The 16,542-nt window shown below is 42.3% G+C and overlaps 1 protein-coding gene across 4 annotated transcripts in view; it reads right to left on the bottom strand.

The window, feature by feature from the left end:
- P2RY6 (pyrimidinergic receptor P2Y6) overlaps positions 1-16,542 on the bottom strand; it is a 91,403-nt gene that overhangs the window by 13,429 nt on the left and 61,432 nt on the right. For 2 of the 4 annotated variants that reach the window (XM_075334736.1, XM_075334735.1), the window contains exon 1: positions 5,298-5,426. The exons of the other annotated variants lie outside the window; for them this stretch is intronic. The gene's annotated coding sequence lies outside the window, so the exon portion shown is untranslated. Of the gene's footprint in view, positions 1-5,297; positions 5,427-16,542 lie in introns of those variants that run through there. 4 annotated transcript variants of the gene reach the window in all.

The raw sequence follows: 16,542 nt of genomic DNA, 5'->3' as shown, positions 1-16,542 counted from the left end.
ATAACTTTAATGTTTTCTGCACCCTATTTTTAGGAGGTATTGTATTTAGTATTCGGTATTCCGCTGTTTTAATATTTTTTATAGACAAAAAGAAAAAGTATTCAGCCTTCCGTGATGCCATTGTAATATAGTCCATGGAAAAGATGATGCACGGATGGATGATTTCCAGGTTGGAACTGTCACAGGTGTGTCACAAGTATCAAACAGTTATGTGGTTTCTTGCCATAGAAGGTCACAGTGTTTGGCTGTGCAGAATGCTCCTGACTTTCTGTTGTTCATGCTGTCAGTATTCATTGGAATAGGTAGCTGTCCTGCAGGATTCATCTCTCCCCCTTTTGGACCGGGTAGGAGCTTGCCTTCCACCCAGCTCTTGGTGCTTATATACCCCTTCCTTCCTTGCACTGGTGCTGGTGATATTTTTCAGTTCATTCTAGCTCTGGTTGCAAGCAGGTGGCTTGTACTCCTCTATGGTATAGTTGCTGGAACTCTGCTGAACTTCTACCTATGTCATCTGTAGACAAGTATTTCATGCTTTTCCCCGTGTGATCTCCTTATGTCTTCTATAGTGTTTAGTGGAGTAGATGAAGAGCTCGTCCCATCCGTTCCCTATTTAGGGTCTAGCACTAGGGATACCTAGGGTCAGGTATCCTGCTCGGTGCATAGGTGAGGAATCTATCTAGGGTGGTGAGGGACCCCAGGCACCAGCAGTAGGTTCGGTCAGGGGTCACCAGCTTCCCTTTCCCTAGACGCAGGGGTCCCCTCACCTTCCCTTTCGCTGTTCGCCTGGTGCTTTACCGTACCTAGCATGACAGGTATATCAGAAAATATAATACATAAAGAAAAGAAAAGTTTGGGATATGATCCAGCATCAAAGGAGAATCTCGAGAAATATAAATATGATCCTTATTCACAGGTACGGTATTGATGAATAAGGATCATATTTGTGAGATCCGAAACGCGTAAGGTTGCACAATGTTTTTTCTCCCTTTGCATTTTTGAGATTTGGATTTTAAGATGGGGTAATACTTTGCTGCTTCTATAGTTTTATGTTGTGAGACTCTCTTTGGATGCTGGATCATCTCCCACCCCTTTTTCTGCCTTTCATATTTTTGTCTGATCTCCTAGGTCCCCTCATCATGGTCTACAGTTCCATTTCCCTCTTTCAGCATGAATTCCATACACAGGTAGACGGTTTATAAAAGGATAAAAGGATCCACCTTCCATTCTAAAAGAATGTCTTAAACAGTGGAACAGATATTGCAGCTGCATCTCCCTCCTCTCCCCCTTCTCCACAACATCCCATTATATAATAGTTTTGATGAGTAGGTTTGGATTCTATTGTCCTCTTTTACAATGAATTTCCCACACAGGTAGAGAGTTTCTAATAGGATCCAAATTTTGTTCTACAAGAATGAGTCTCAAACAGAGGAACAGATATTGCAGCTGCATCTCCCTCCTCTCCCCCTTCTCTACAACATCCCATTATATAATAGATATTGGTGAGTACGTTTGGGGTCTTTTATAGAAATTTTGAAGGAAGAGAAATAAGAGCCACAGAATGCTGAAAGGTGAGAAAGATTCCTCCTGGGGATTTAAAGATTTAACCCTTTGGCACTCATGACCATCAGAGAACATAAGTAACCAGTTCCTTTGCACTAGACCACCAGGGATGTATGAAGGTTTAACCCTTTGGCACTCATGACCATCAGAGAACATAAGTAACCACTTCCTTTGCACTAGACCACCAGGGATGTAGTTATGGGATGTAAAGGTTTAACCCTTTGACATTCATGACAGTCAGACAACATAAGAAACCAGTTTCTTTACACTAGACCACCAGGGATGTATAAAGGTTTAACCCTTTGACACTCATGACAATCAGACAACATTAAGTAACTAGTTCCTTTACACTAGATCACCAGGGATGTAGTTATGGGATGTAAAGGTTTAACCCTTTGACACTCATGACAATCAGAGAGCATAAGTGACCAACTCCTTTGCACTAGACCACCAGGGATGTAGTTATTACTCTCATAAAAGGGTTATTTAGTGCTGGGTAAAGCTGAGTACAGACAATGGAGGGGGGGGGGGGTTCACCATGCACAGCTTCCATCCATTCAAGATGGATCCGCAGAGCACCACTGAGTTTTCGTGATCTCTGGGGGTCCCAACCATCGAACCCCCAATAATCAGCAAGTTATCCCAGATGGAGAAAGAATAGCTTGTTTTTAGGATTAACCCTTCAAAGTTTTACACCATTCACCGCAAACCATCCTAGACGTCTGCTACTATTACCATAGGTATTAAACTTTTGTATCAACCAATGTGAAAGCCACACTCTGGAGGGTTAATATTTGCCGTATTCTCTTCTTATTGGGGTACATGGCCTTTGATCTCCATTATATAAAGGCTTTGCTGTGGATTGATTGTGTTTCTGCCGCATATTCTTCATTCATTGACTTAAAGTCACATTTTGACTCACATCTTTTACGCTGATCACAGAAAAACGACCCACGGAGGAGGTAAATCTTATCCCCCCAAACTGCCCGCGCTCCGCCAAGGTAAATACCCTGCAGCAAAGTACTCAACGCCTAGAGTTTCTGTCCGAGGAAATCACCAAATCTGATACATTGTTTATAGAAGACTTTACATGGAGCAAACAGACGAAATACGACTGGTGCCCGCTCCAACCACTGCCACCGCGCTCCATGCACTGCCACCGCGCTCCACACAGACACCGGCCAGTAATGGCGTCATGTCAGGGGCGGAAACATCATCATGGACGCAACCGCTGCAGGGGGAAGTGTGCATTATGAGGAGCTACAGGACTGCAGAGACCCCACATACTGTTCCTGCACCGGGACCCTGCTATACAAGAATATAACTACTATAATACTGCCCCTATGTACAAGAATATAACTACTATAATACTGCTCCTATGTACAAGAATATAACTACTATAATACTGCCCCCTATGTACAAGAATATAACTACTATAATACTGCCCCTATATACAAGAATATAACTACTATAATACTGCCCCCTATATACAAGAATATAACTACTATAATACTGCCCCCTATATACAAGAATATAACTACTATAATACTGCCCCCTATGTACAAGACTATAACTACTATAATACTGCCCCTATGTACAAGAATATATCTACTATAATACTGCCACTATGTACAAGAATATAACTGCTATAATACTGCCCCCTACGTACAAGAATATAACTACTATAATACTGTTCCTGCACCGGGACCCTGCTATACAAGAATATAACTACTATAATACTGCCCCTATGTACAAGAATATACTATAATACTGCCCCCTATGTACAAGTATATAACTACTATAATACTGCCCCTATGTACAGGAATATAACTACTATAATACTGCCCCTATGTACAAGAATATAACTACTATAATACTGTCCCTATGTACAAGAATATAACTACTATAATACTGCCCCCTATGTACAGGAATATAACTGCTATAATACTTCCCCTATGTACAGGAATATAACTACTATAATACTGCCCCCTATGTACAGGAATATAACTACTATAATACTTCCCCTATGTACAGGAATATAACTACTATAATACTGCCCCTATGTACAAGAATATAACTACTATAATACTGCCTCTATGTACAAGAATATAACTACTATAATACTGCCCCTATGTACAAGAATATAACTGCTATAATACTGCTCCTATGTACAAGAATATAACTACTATAATACTGCTCCTATGTACAAAAATATAACTACTATAATACTGCCCCTATGTACAAGAATATAACTACTATAATACTGCCCCCTATGTACAAGAATATAACTACTATAATACTGCCCCCTATGTACAAGAATATAACTACTATAATACTGTTCCTGCACCGGGACCCTGCTATACAAGAATATAACTACTATAATACTGCCCCTATGTACAAGAATATACTATAATACTGCCCCCTATGTACAAGAATATAACTACTATAATACTGCCCCTATGTACAGGAATATAACTACTATAATACTGCCCCTATGTACAAGAATATAACTACTATAATACTGTCCCTATGTACAAGAATATAACTACTATAATACTGCCCCCTATGTACAGGAATATAACTGCTATAATACTTCCCCTATGTACAGGAATATAACTACTATAATACTGCCCCCTATGTACAGGAATATAACTACTATAATACTTCCCCTATGTACAGGAATATAACTACTATAATACTGCCCCTATGTACAAGAATATAACTACTATAATACTGCCTCTATGTACAAGAATATAACTACTATAATACTGCCCCTATGTACAAGAATATAACTGCTATAATACTGCTCCTATGTACAAGAATATAACTACTATAATACTGCTCCTATGTACAAAAATATAACTACTATAATACTGCCCCTATGTACAAGAATATAACTACTATAATACTGCCCCCTATGTACAAGAATATAACTACTATAATACTGCCCCCTATGTACAAGAATATAACTACTATAATACTGTTCCTGCACCGGGACCCTGCTATACAAGAATATAACTACTATAATACTGCCCCTATGTACAAGAATATACTATAATACTGCCCCCTATGTACAAGAATATAACTACTATAATACTGCCCCTATGTACAGGAATATAACTACTATAATACTGCCCCTATGTACAAGAATATAACTACTATAATACTGTCCCTATGTACAAGAATATAACTACTATAATACTGCCCCCTATGTACAGGAATATAACTGCTATAATACTTCCCCTATGTAAAGGAATATAACTACTATAATACTGCCCCCTATGTACAGGAATATAACTACTATAATACTTCCCCTATGTACAGGAATATAACTACTATAATACTGCCCCTATGTACAAGAATATAACTACTATAATACTGCCTCTATGTACAAGAATATAACTACTATAATACTGCCCCTATGTACAAGAATATAACTACTATAATACTGCTCCTATGTACAAAAATATAACTACTATAATACTGCCCCTATGTACAAGAATATAACTACTATAATACTGCTCCTATGTACAAGAATATAACTACTATAATACTGCCTCTATGTACAGGAATACCCCGTGTTATCTGTGGTGTTACATAGGATCTGTATTTTTAGTATTGCTATGATACAGAGATAATACACCCTCAAGTAGTAAAATCCCACATTTAGCTCTGCTACATCCTAATAATCTCTATCAGTACAATCATAGTCACATAGTAATTGTCAGTATAATTACCTGAAAACTCCATGTAAACAAATCCTGGGATATTCTAACAATTTCCAGGCATCCTGACCATGAACACTGGACTGTAGATAGCAGTAGCCTGGACCATGTACTGCTTGTGGAATAGAAGGATTCGCGAGACCCGGAGCCCTGGGAGGATGTGGAGGAGCCATAAATCAGATATTATTAATATCATGACTCTCCTCGGCTTCAGATAATGGCCTGCGCCTGCGGAGGTCGGGGCAGAGGGCGGTGTAATGTTAATAGTATAATGTGTCCGGAGAGTGGAGAGAAACTGATAATGGCCAGAATTATATCCACACAAGAAAAGAAATGATACAAGTATTACTAGGTAAATATTACTAATTATTGTTTTTTTTACTGGTCAATTTATTATTATTATTATTTTTTATTATTATTATCATTTTTATTATTATTATTATTATTTTTTTCTTTGCTCTCCTTCATTCATTCCTTTTGTTGCTATTCTCCGTTTTCTCCTATGGCCCACCATATTTTTCTCTCTTTTCTTCTCTTCATTTCCTTCATCTGTAGTAACTTGATTTACTTTTTACTTCTTGTTTTCGTTGCTTTATTTTCTTCTCTTTCCTTCTACTCCATCTTCTTTTTTTCCCTAATCTTTCATCTTCCTGTGTTTTCTTTTTATTTTCTTCCTTCAATTTATTTAATTAATTTCTTCCCTTTTCCTTTTCTTTATTTATTTTGCTATCTATATTTTCTCATTACATTATTTCCTTCATTTCCCTTAATTTCCTTTACTTCCTTTTCTCTACCTTCATTTTTTCTCCCTTTCTTACTCTTATTTTCCTTTTTTACTTTCTTCCTTTCTCCGTTTCTTTCTTTCTCTCTTTCTCCCTTTCATTCTCTCTTTCTTTCTTCTTTCCTTCTTTCTTCCTTTCTCTTTCTCCCTTTCTTTTCTTCTTTCTTTCTCCCTATCTTTCTCTCTTTCTTTCTCCCGTTCATTCTTTGTTTCTTTCCTACTTTCTCTTTCTTTCTCTCTATCTTTCTTTATTTCTCTTCTCACTTTCTCCCTTTTTTTCTCCTTTTCTTTATTTCTTTTTTCTTTCTGACTTTCTTTCTCCCTTTCATTCTTTCTCTCTCTGTTTCTTTCTCTCGTTATTTCTTTCTCTCTTTATTTCTTTCTCTCTTTATTTCTTTCTCTATTTCTTTCTCTCTTTATTTCTTTCTCTCTTTATTTCTTTCTCTCTTTCTTTCTTTCTCCCTTCCTTTCTTTCTCTCTTTATTTCTTTCTCTCTTTATTTCTTTCTCTCTTTCTTTCTTTCTCCCTTCCTTTCTTTCTCTCTTTATTTCTTTCTCTCTATCTTTCTTCCTTTCTTTCTCTTTCTTTCTCTCTCCCTTTCTTTCTTTTTTCTGTCTTTCTTTCTTTCTCCCTTTCATTCTCTCTTTATTTCTTTCTCTCTTTCTTCCTTTGTCTTTCTCTCTTTCTTCCTTTCTCTTTCTCCCTTTCTTTCTCTCTTTTTCTTTCTTTCTCCCTTTCTTTCTTTGCTCCTGATCTTCCTCCTTTTTTACTTTGCTCCTACTTCTTCTTTTCCCTTTTTCTCTTCTCTTATTCCTCCTTACCTTTTAATTCTTTTTCCGTTTTCCTACTTTCCCTTTTCTCATCCTTTCACTTCTTCCTTCTCTTCTCCATATGGTTTTTATAGATCTGCTTTTTTTATTCTATATTTATAGATTTTTCAGCCAATATACATGAGAGATTTACACTCAGATCCCCCACTATTGTAAACCTGTAGGTATTTCACTCATGTTTATTATTACTTAGCACTTTATTTCACTTATACTCATAGTAACTTCATCAACTGCCGCAGTTCTGTGCTTATGGGTAAGAATCCCTACTACTGGCACAAGAGAAACAAATGTAACAAATTGTCGTCTCTGCGGATCAGTGGAGACATAAATATAACTCCTATAAATCTATTACTGCAGGATATATCATAGAGAGTTCTTATTCTGTTGGATATATGTGCCCCTATTCATATGGATGGCCACTATATGGCATTTATTTGTAAAATCAGCTTTTGCTAAGAGTCAGACAAGAAGTGCTCAGCTGAAAGCAGTTACATTTAATGAATCAACCACTTAGTAATTTCTTGTGTATTTTATAGGCTTCTAGAAATTGATCCAAGGGGATGGCGATGGGCACGAATCCTACCCCTAGTGCAGTACAATGAGGCTTATTGTCCAATGCAGCTAAGTTCAAATGACTACAAACACTACAAGATCACAACACACTAATCCTTACAACTTCTTAGTCATCATTTCTAATCTTCAGTCCTTAAGTACCTCCAGCAAGTCATGATGTGAATGCATATTTTAGATTCTGGCATTTGTGTATCCCTGGCAAGGCTCACCGTCTCCTCTTCAGCTGATATTGTCAAAAATGCATTAAATAATTCATGCACTGATTTAGATTATTATGTACGCAGAAAAATACGGGAAAGTTTGTGGACAGATTATCTTATAGAAACAAAAGTAAGAAATCTAGAATAAGAAAAACAAAAATATTGTGAAGATTATCCGCTCCATTAGCAAAAATGGATCCCATCCAAGTTCTCTCTTAGAAGTGGGTGGATAATAGAATACCACCACATAACATAGAAGTATAGCAGTGGTGACCGTCAGAGGATTAGACCGGAGGGGAGAAGGCTTCCTTATAGTTACGATTATATCATTATGATTTTTTACTACATGGGAAATATTGAAAGTTCTTTCATGAGATATGGCTAAAGGAAGCAACTTATCTGAGATAACGAAGACATGGTTCTTGTGGTCGAGGATTTGTTTCTTATGCCTTTGGGCACTGCCATGACTGAAGAATTCAGCCTATATTACTGGGAGAGACACACAGACCTCACATCCAGCCTATATTACTGGGAGAGACACACAGACCTCACATCCAGCCTATATTACTGGGAGAGACACACAAACCTCACATCCAGCCTATATTACTGGGAGAGACACACAGACCTCACATCCAGCCTATATTACTGGAGAGACACACAGACCTCACATCCAGCCTATAATACTGGAGAGACACACAGAGCTCACATCCAGCCTATATTACTGGAGAGACACACAGAGCTCACATCCAGCCTATATTACTGGGAGACACACACAGACCTCACATCCAGCCTATATTACTGGTAGAGACACACAGAACTCACATCCAGTCTATATGACTGGGAGAGACACACAGACCTCACATCCAGCCTATAATACTGGAGAGACACACAGAGCTCACATCCAGCCTATATTACTGGAGAGACACACAGAGCTCACATCCAGCCTATATTACTGGGAGACACACACAGACCTCACATCCAGCCTATATTACTGGTAGAGACACACACACCTCACATCCAGTCTATATGACTGGGAGAGACACAGACCTCACATCCAGCCTATATTACTGGAGAGACACACAGACCTCACATCCAGCCTATAATACTGGAGAGACACACAGAGCTCACATCCAGCCTATATTACTGGAGAGACACACAGAGCTCACATCCAGCCTATATTACTGGGAGACACACACAGACCTCACATCCAGCCTATATTACTGGTAGAGACACACAGAACTCACATCCAGCCTATATTACTGGGAGAGACACACGGAGCTCACATCCAGCCTATATTACTGGGAGAGACACACAGAGCTCACATCCAGCCTATATTACTGGAGAGACACACAGAGCTCACATCCAGCCTATATTACTGGGAGAGACACACAGACCTCACATCCAGCCTACATTACTGGGAGAGACACACAGAGCTCACATCCAGCCTATATTACTGGGAGAGACACACAGAGCTCACATCCAGCCTATATTACTGGGAGAGACACACAGAGCTCACATCCAGCCTATATTACTGGTAGAGACACACAGAGCTCACATCCAGCCTATATTACTGGGAGAGACACAGAACTCACATCCAGCCTATATTACTGGGAAATAAGTAAAGAATTTGAAAAAAGGGGCGCATGTGAAGGATCCACGGGATAATGTTAAGGATAGTGTTAGAAGGTGCTCACCTGATGTGGTTGTGCAGCCCTGCACAACCACGGTGTAGAACGAGGGTTTAATGCGCTGCCAGGGAGTCGGCCCGTAGTGACCATCCAGAGGAACGGAATCCTTAGAAGCCGGTCATGTGACAGGTCACTGGGGTTGGTGGACGTCTCTGGTGCTGATTGAGATCTGACCTCAGGCCAAGCTGCTCGTGCCCTGAGTACCACAACGGGGAAGGAATCCAGAGAATGCAAAAGAACACGGTCTTGAAAGCGCTAAGGAGGCCACGGTGATATAATAGTTTTGTAGATTTATTAGATGTTTACAGCACAACGCGTTTCGATATCACAAGATCTTCATCAGGTGGATATAAAGCGAAGTGCGGGGAATATTATTTAAAGGGGCCAGTGTGATTTCATTGGCTACCATCAAATTGATTAATAGATTAACCCTTGATTGATCACATTGGTACCCTACATGGACAATAATTGATACAAAAACTCATGAATAAAATATTTTTTTTTAAAAACATTTAAATCAGTTATAAGAATGAATTAAAAACACAAAAATATCAATAAAGTTAAGTTAAAACAATGAGAATGTTAATATAACCCATCACTACCTTCCTAAAATCAAACACAGGGAGATAAAAATGAAAGAATAAAAGCCATGTGTGGATTCTGTACCTATTATTATACTGCATGTAGCTAGGAAGAAAAAAGGGAGGGTCATTATTTAGAAGGTGCCACCTATTTGTGGATTGTAGGCAGCCATCCATTGTTGGACAACAGTTAAGTGCATTTTCCAGCACAATAGGTGCTGTTGCTCCCCTTTCAGGAATCCAAGATATGGATTCAGTTAAACAGAGAACCCCAGATCAATGTTTGGCTATGTTTTCAATAGTCAGGTTCAAACCCTCGGGATGTAGAGTCCCTAATTTAAAAATCCAATAACTCTCACGTTTAATGAGTCTTTCGAAGCAGTCAGACCCAGAATTATCTATATGATCGATGATTAGTAATCTCAAATATTTAGGGTCTTTTTGATGTACATTATAAAAATGTCGGGACAGACTATGCTGTTGAAAACCATTTTTAATATTAGACCTATGTTTGTTCAACCTAGCATGCATTGTTTGCACTGTGTGGCCCACATATTGCAGGCCACACGTGCACTCAAGCAAGTAGATTTCATAGACAATGTAATCCAGATGGAATTGGATGGGAAAAAGGGAATTTGTGGTCCGGGAAGTGAAACAGGTAATATTATTCCCAATTACTTCACAGCACATACACCTAGGGGTGTTGCACCTGAAGTTTCCATTATTAATGGAGATGGTGGTATTTTTAGACAAACCATTAAGATTAGGGTTACTTGGCGCCACTAAATTTTTAAGATTTGTATTCCTCCGGTAGGTGATGGAAGGGTTAAGGGGAATCTGGTCTTGAAGCAATGGGTCGCCTCGTAAAATAAACCAATATTTCTCCAGGAGTTTATGTATTTGAATTCTAGATTTACGGTAGGTGGTAATTAAACTCCGTTTACGGTTTACGGTTTTAACTTAACTTTATTAATATTTTTGTGTTTTTAATTCATTCTTATAACTGTGATTTAAATGTTTTAAAAAAATATATATTTTATTCACTAGTTTTTATCAGGGCTGAGTCGGTAAGCCAAACCTTCGACTCCGACTCCTCAATTTCCTTTGCACCGACTCAGATTCTGACTCCGACATATATTGCTTATAGTTAAGTGAAAAATTTATTGTGGTACATGAACATGTGTATGTGACCATAAGACATTTAATCACTTTTATGATACAATAATCAAGATATTTGGATAGAACATAAAATATATTTATTGGATACAACTTTAGAACACAAAAAACTAATAAATTGTAAATATGTAATACAATATGTAATATACAGTAGATTACATATATATCGTGTGTGTATGTATATATATATTACATATTGTATTACATATTTACAATTTCTTAGTTTTTTGTGTTCTAAAGTTGTATCCAATAAATATATTTTATGTTCTATCCAAATATATTGATTATTGTATCATAAAAATAATTATATGTCTGATGTTCACATTGTACTACAATACATTTTTCAGCATTATACTAAATGTTATTATTTGATATATTTTTGATGAAAACTGTTTTTGCCACTTACATAGTTTATTATATAGTGTTATATATACAGTATATATTGTGTGTTATATATAACACTACGTAATACACTATGTAAGTGGCAAAAAAACAGTTTTCAACAAAACCATAGTAAATAACATTTGTGCAGTCCATGAATTTGTTGTAAGAAATAGAATCGCCTCCATCAGATCCTCCTTTATAGATGACCTACCTCAAATCTGGCCTAATAATGTTAAGGCTGGAGAACAACCTCTCTACAGTAACTTGGGTTGGAGGCAAAGCCGTAACCACATGGGCAACATCTCAACATCTGGCAGTCCTGTAGCCGCTCATCCTAACTGCTACCTTAGTCAGAGCTTCTTTGCCTTTAGTAAGCTGTTGATCTACAAGCAGTATACGATGACTTGGGTCCACATAAACAGCTGCCAGAAGAATTTTATTTTCCAATAGCTGTGTTTCCCTCCATTTCATTGAAGCAGAAATGCCATCTGCGATTAAACCTCTTCTTTGGGACAGGCAAAATAGCAAGTTCTTCCACTCCCTTATGAAAATGCTAGGAGTTAAATCCTCAGCTTGTAATTTTTTAGTCACGGTAAATGGGTGATTAAGCAATTCCTTCAATACACTCACCTGTGTCCATTGACCTTCATTTAATGTTACTTGAGGGTTTGCCATATCTACAAAAAATGATTTTAGTTCCAGCAATCGCTCAGTCATTAAATAAGTGCTGCCTCACCGAGTGGCTTGATCAACAATTGCCCCTTTCCCAGCACGTCTCCAAGATGGAATCAATTTTAGGGGTTCTGGCGGCAATAACCAACTTCCTCACTTTTCCAATTAGATTCCCAGCATGTCCGCCCAGTTTCACACATCTGGCTTTTCGCCGATTTGGCAACGTCCGGGTCACATGCTCTGGTCACATGACAGCATGTGACCGGCGTTTGTCGCGCTGCCACTGTACTGTATACTCTGTACTGGAGTGTGCCGCATCCGCCAAACCAGCGAAAAGCCGGATGTGTGAAACCGGGGTCCCTCTTGCAGACTCTCTCTTATTGCCAGCTGCAGCGTGTGCACAAAACAGCGCATGTGATGAATAGGAAAGTGTTTTGAAGCAGCTTCAACAAGATCATCTAATTCTAAAGTATCATTTTGCTGTTCTTCTGTTGTAATATCTGTTTGTTCCTCAGTTACATGAACAGCGCTGTGGCTCCATCTCACACATACTGTTTTCATAAATTTCCCAAATTCCTATGAAAAAATATTCAGCACATTCTGCATTGCACTCCTGTCCCCAATTTATTATATATTTTAGGAGTCGGAGTCGGTACATTTTAAACCGACTCCGACTCCATCAAAATGAGCTCCGACTCCGACTCCACAGCCCTGGTTTTTATATCAATTATTGTCCATGTAGGGTGCCAATGTGATAAATCAAGGGTTAATCTTTTAATCAATTTGATGGTAGCCAATGAAATCACACTGGCCCCTTTAAATACTATTCCCCACACTTCGCTTTATATCCACCTGATGAAGATCTTGTGATATCGAAACGCGTTGTGGCTGTAAACATCTAATAAATCTACAAAACTATTATATCCCCGTGGCCTCCTTAGCGCTTTCAAGACCGCGTTCTTTTGCATTCTCTGGATTACTGGGAGAGACACAGACCCCCTTAGCCTTGACACATCCATTTATTAATCGTGAGTGGATATTGTGCTGGGTCCATGTCGTTTATAGAGGCTTTCATCCAATTATATACTATATGTAGAACAAAAACAAAACCTTCAATATATTCTGAGGACAATGGGACACAGGATCATTCCAATTCCCTCTTAATTTTCTTAATTGTTACAATTCATATTTCATTTCCTTCAAAAAGCAATTTCCTAATTTTATTATTTTCAGCCATTCCTCTCAATTCCTGGGCATCAGTGCGTTGCTGATGAGCCTGGAAATGCAGATAGATGCTATTCACAAGGGTTTGGCATCTGGTCCTCCATGTTTGGGGAGAGATTCAGCCTCAAGTCATTTCCTCCAGAAATCCTGAAGCAGCTGCTCGAGCGTTAATGGGATCTGGAACTTAATAATGAAGAGACATTTCTCCTGAAACCCCGGAATAATTCTTTGTTGTGGGCTTCTAAGCCACAAATTCAAAGACTTATAGGTTTTGAGACGACCTCATTCTTCAAGACCCCTGAAATATGGTCTTCTGACTGCAGACACCTCCAGGTCTTCTGGTTGTGTCTTCTCTTCTAGTTTGTCACATTGTGACTGTGACGCCCTGGGCAAGCCAGGGGTCACAGGTCATCACACCACCACACCCTACATCCCAGTTAGGAACACCAAAGCTACTAAAATCCTTGTTGCCTTCCTCCAGGAGCTGGTGTCCACACCAGGGGGTGGGCCAGGCGGTTGGCTCCGCCCACCGAGGAGTGCACAGCTCTGGAGGCGGGAAGAACCAGGCAGTTGAGTGTTAGAGTCAGCTCAGGGAAGAGCTTGAGTCAAGAGAGAGAAGTGGAAGTTCAAAGTAGAAGGAGGTGGTAGAGGAGCTAAGTGAAAGTGAAGTGGTAGTGGAGCAAAGAAGAAAAGGAGTAAAAGTGAGCGTAGAAAGCCCTGAAGTTGGTCCGGCTAAGTGCAGGACAGTGTCAGCAAGGTCAGCAACAGCGGTGATTGTCTGGAGGGGGACTGCTCGGAGGTTGCTGGAAGGACCGCGGACGGGTAGTGGCCCGGTGGTCTGGACAGTATACGAAGAACAGTCAGAACCAGGGCAGGGGCCTCTCGGACCCCGGCAAGGCTAGGAGTCGCCATAATTTGCCAAATCCGTCAGTGAAGGGGACGTCGATCCCCCAACAACCAAGTCCCGACTGAAGGCAAAAGTCCAACCATTAAGGAGGAACACCGCCAGGGCACCAGTTCCTCGGGGCCAGTGTCTGCGGGCAAAGCAGGGCTCCTCCGGCCCATATCCAAGCCGGGGAGCGGGTTACCGGTGGGAACCCATCGCTACCAACACAGAAACACTAGGTGCAGGTCAAAGGGACATCACCGTTACCTACTGGGAGAGCAAGTGCAGCCGTCCGTGGGAACCGTCTTTCCAGCCGTGTGGTTTACCGTAAAACTGTGTCAACGTCTCAGGCTGAGTGAGTACCACAGTGCCGCAAGGCACCGCGCTGCCCCCGCGTCCCTGCGCCCACCAAGCCCTGCATCTCCCATCTCATCACTGGGCCCCGGGATCACCAACCCCTACCCACGGAGGGGAGGACTAACATCTAGCTGCTCCATACCATCACTCCTGGGATCCCCATACAGAGCAGCGGTGGTGCCAATAAATCACCACAACCGTGGGTGGCGTCACGGACAATAAACCATCCCCACACCCAACAACCCCCCTTTCACTCACGGGCGAGGAGTGCCGCTAGAGTCCCCGGGATCCGGCTCATCGCTCGAGCCACCGAGTAGCAGCAGGCCGCAGCAGCCGCGGCAGCCGGACCCGAGCAGCAGTGGGAGAGCGCGGCATCCCCTCCTCCGCCCGCGACAACTTGGCGTCACGAACAGGATCTTACCGCTCTGCCGTTGGGTAGAGGTGCGCCTTGTAACCGCCGGAGGTATCCGGCTGAAAATTTCCAGAAGTCGCCATCTTTGGCGCGAAAAGTTCCCGCTCGAGCGTCTTCTCGAGTAGCAGAGGCGCGAAGGCCAAAACTCCGCCCCAATAAAGGAGGGGCCGAAAAGAAGCTAAGGGGGACGCGATGGCGGCTGGCTGCATGTGAACGCAGCTATAAAAGCAGGGACGCCAGGATTCTGCAGACATCTTGTTCCTGGGAAAGGCCGCCAGCAACATGTGGATGCCGTCCCGCGACACCGTAGCCCCCGCGCCTGGGACCGCGGCGTGGGTGGAAATCCGTACCGCGCAGCTCTACCTGAGGCTGCAGGTCAAGATGCAGCTCCTCATGGAGGAGTGGGAGACCGACATGGCGGACGTTATAGCCACCGTGCGGAGACGCGAGGAGGAGGTGGAGGAAGGGAGGGTGAGTGACCCACGCCCCTATGTCCCCGAGGGACCGGTCGCTGCGGCTGAGGGACCCGGTCGAAACCCTCTCCCTCCGCTGCCTCCTTCGCCACCCGTCCCGGAGGCCGTGACCCCGTCACTAGGCCCGCTACCACCGCAACCGGTAGCGATACCCAGCCCATCCGCCCTCGCGGACCGACCTGCAGTCAGAGCCCGTGGCAAGTCGGAGGTGCTGCCATGGAAGGCCCCAAAGTCTGCACCGGAGGCAGTCCCTGAGAAGTTCCCTGAGCCGGAGCTGGTGACCCGTTCCGAGCCGAAGGCCCAGCCGCGGAAAGCCCCTGTGCCCATCCCCCACACCTCGGCCGAGGTGGCGCCGGGTTGTCGCTGTAAGGCGGCGCCCAAGGCCAAGACACCGCGGGACCTGCCGCCCAGAGCCCTGACAGTGGGCAACGTCCAGGATGTCCCGCGGGGCCTGATCCGTGCGCCGGAGCTCGCAGCAGCACCGTATTGGGACAGGGAGCCGGTACCGCTGGGCCTGGAGATCGGTGAGCGGGAGAGGAAGAAGGCCGAGCTGGTGGCCCGAGCTATAAGGGAGAAAGAAAATCTCCGCCAGGCCACGTTCCGTGTCCGGGGCCCGCTGTACGAGGGGCAGGTGAGGCGGTTTGATGTCCGCCGGGGCTACGGGTTTATTTATGAACCGGGCCTGGAGGCCGAAGTGTTTGTAGCCCGGCGGGATGTGAATGCCCACCTGCCTGAAGAGCACCCTGGCCGTAATCTGATGCCGGGGGATGTTGTGCAGTGTACCCGACACTGAGGAGAGAGGGGGTGGTTTGCCCTAGATGCCAAACTGCGGGGCAGCCAGGAGAGCAGAGTGAGTCCTGCACCCCCTCCCTCGGATGAAGCGGAGGGTCTGGAGTGGGGCAGCGGAGCACCGTTGTCCAGTCCCCGTTGGGACCACCAGAGTGTTGTTTGAAAGTTTAAAGTGATGATAAGCAAAAATGATGATTACCGTGTACTTCACCTGATTAACAGTGATTGAAC

The sequence above is a fragment of the Anomaloglossus baeobatrachus genome, chromosome 2 (genome assembly GCF_048569485.1).
Source record: "Anomaloglossus baeobatrachus isolate aAnoBae1 chromosome 2, aAnoBae1.hap1, whole genome shotgun sequence".
NCBI classification, from domain to species: domain Eukaryota; kingdom Metazoa; phylum Chordata; class Amphibia; order Anura; family Aromobatidae; genus Anomaloglossus; species Anomaloglossus baeobatrachus.
This window is presented reverse-complemented; position numbering and strand designations above follow the sequence as displayed.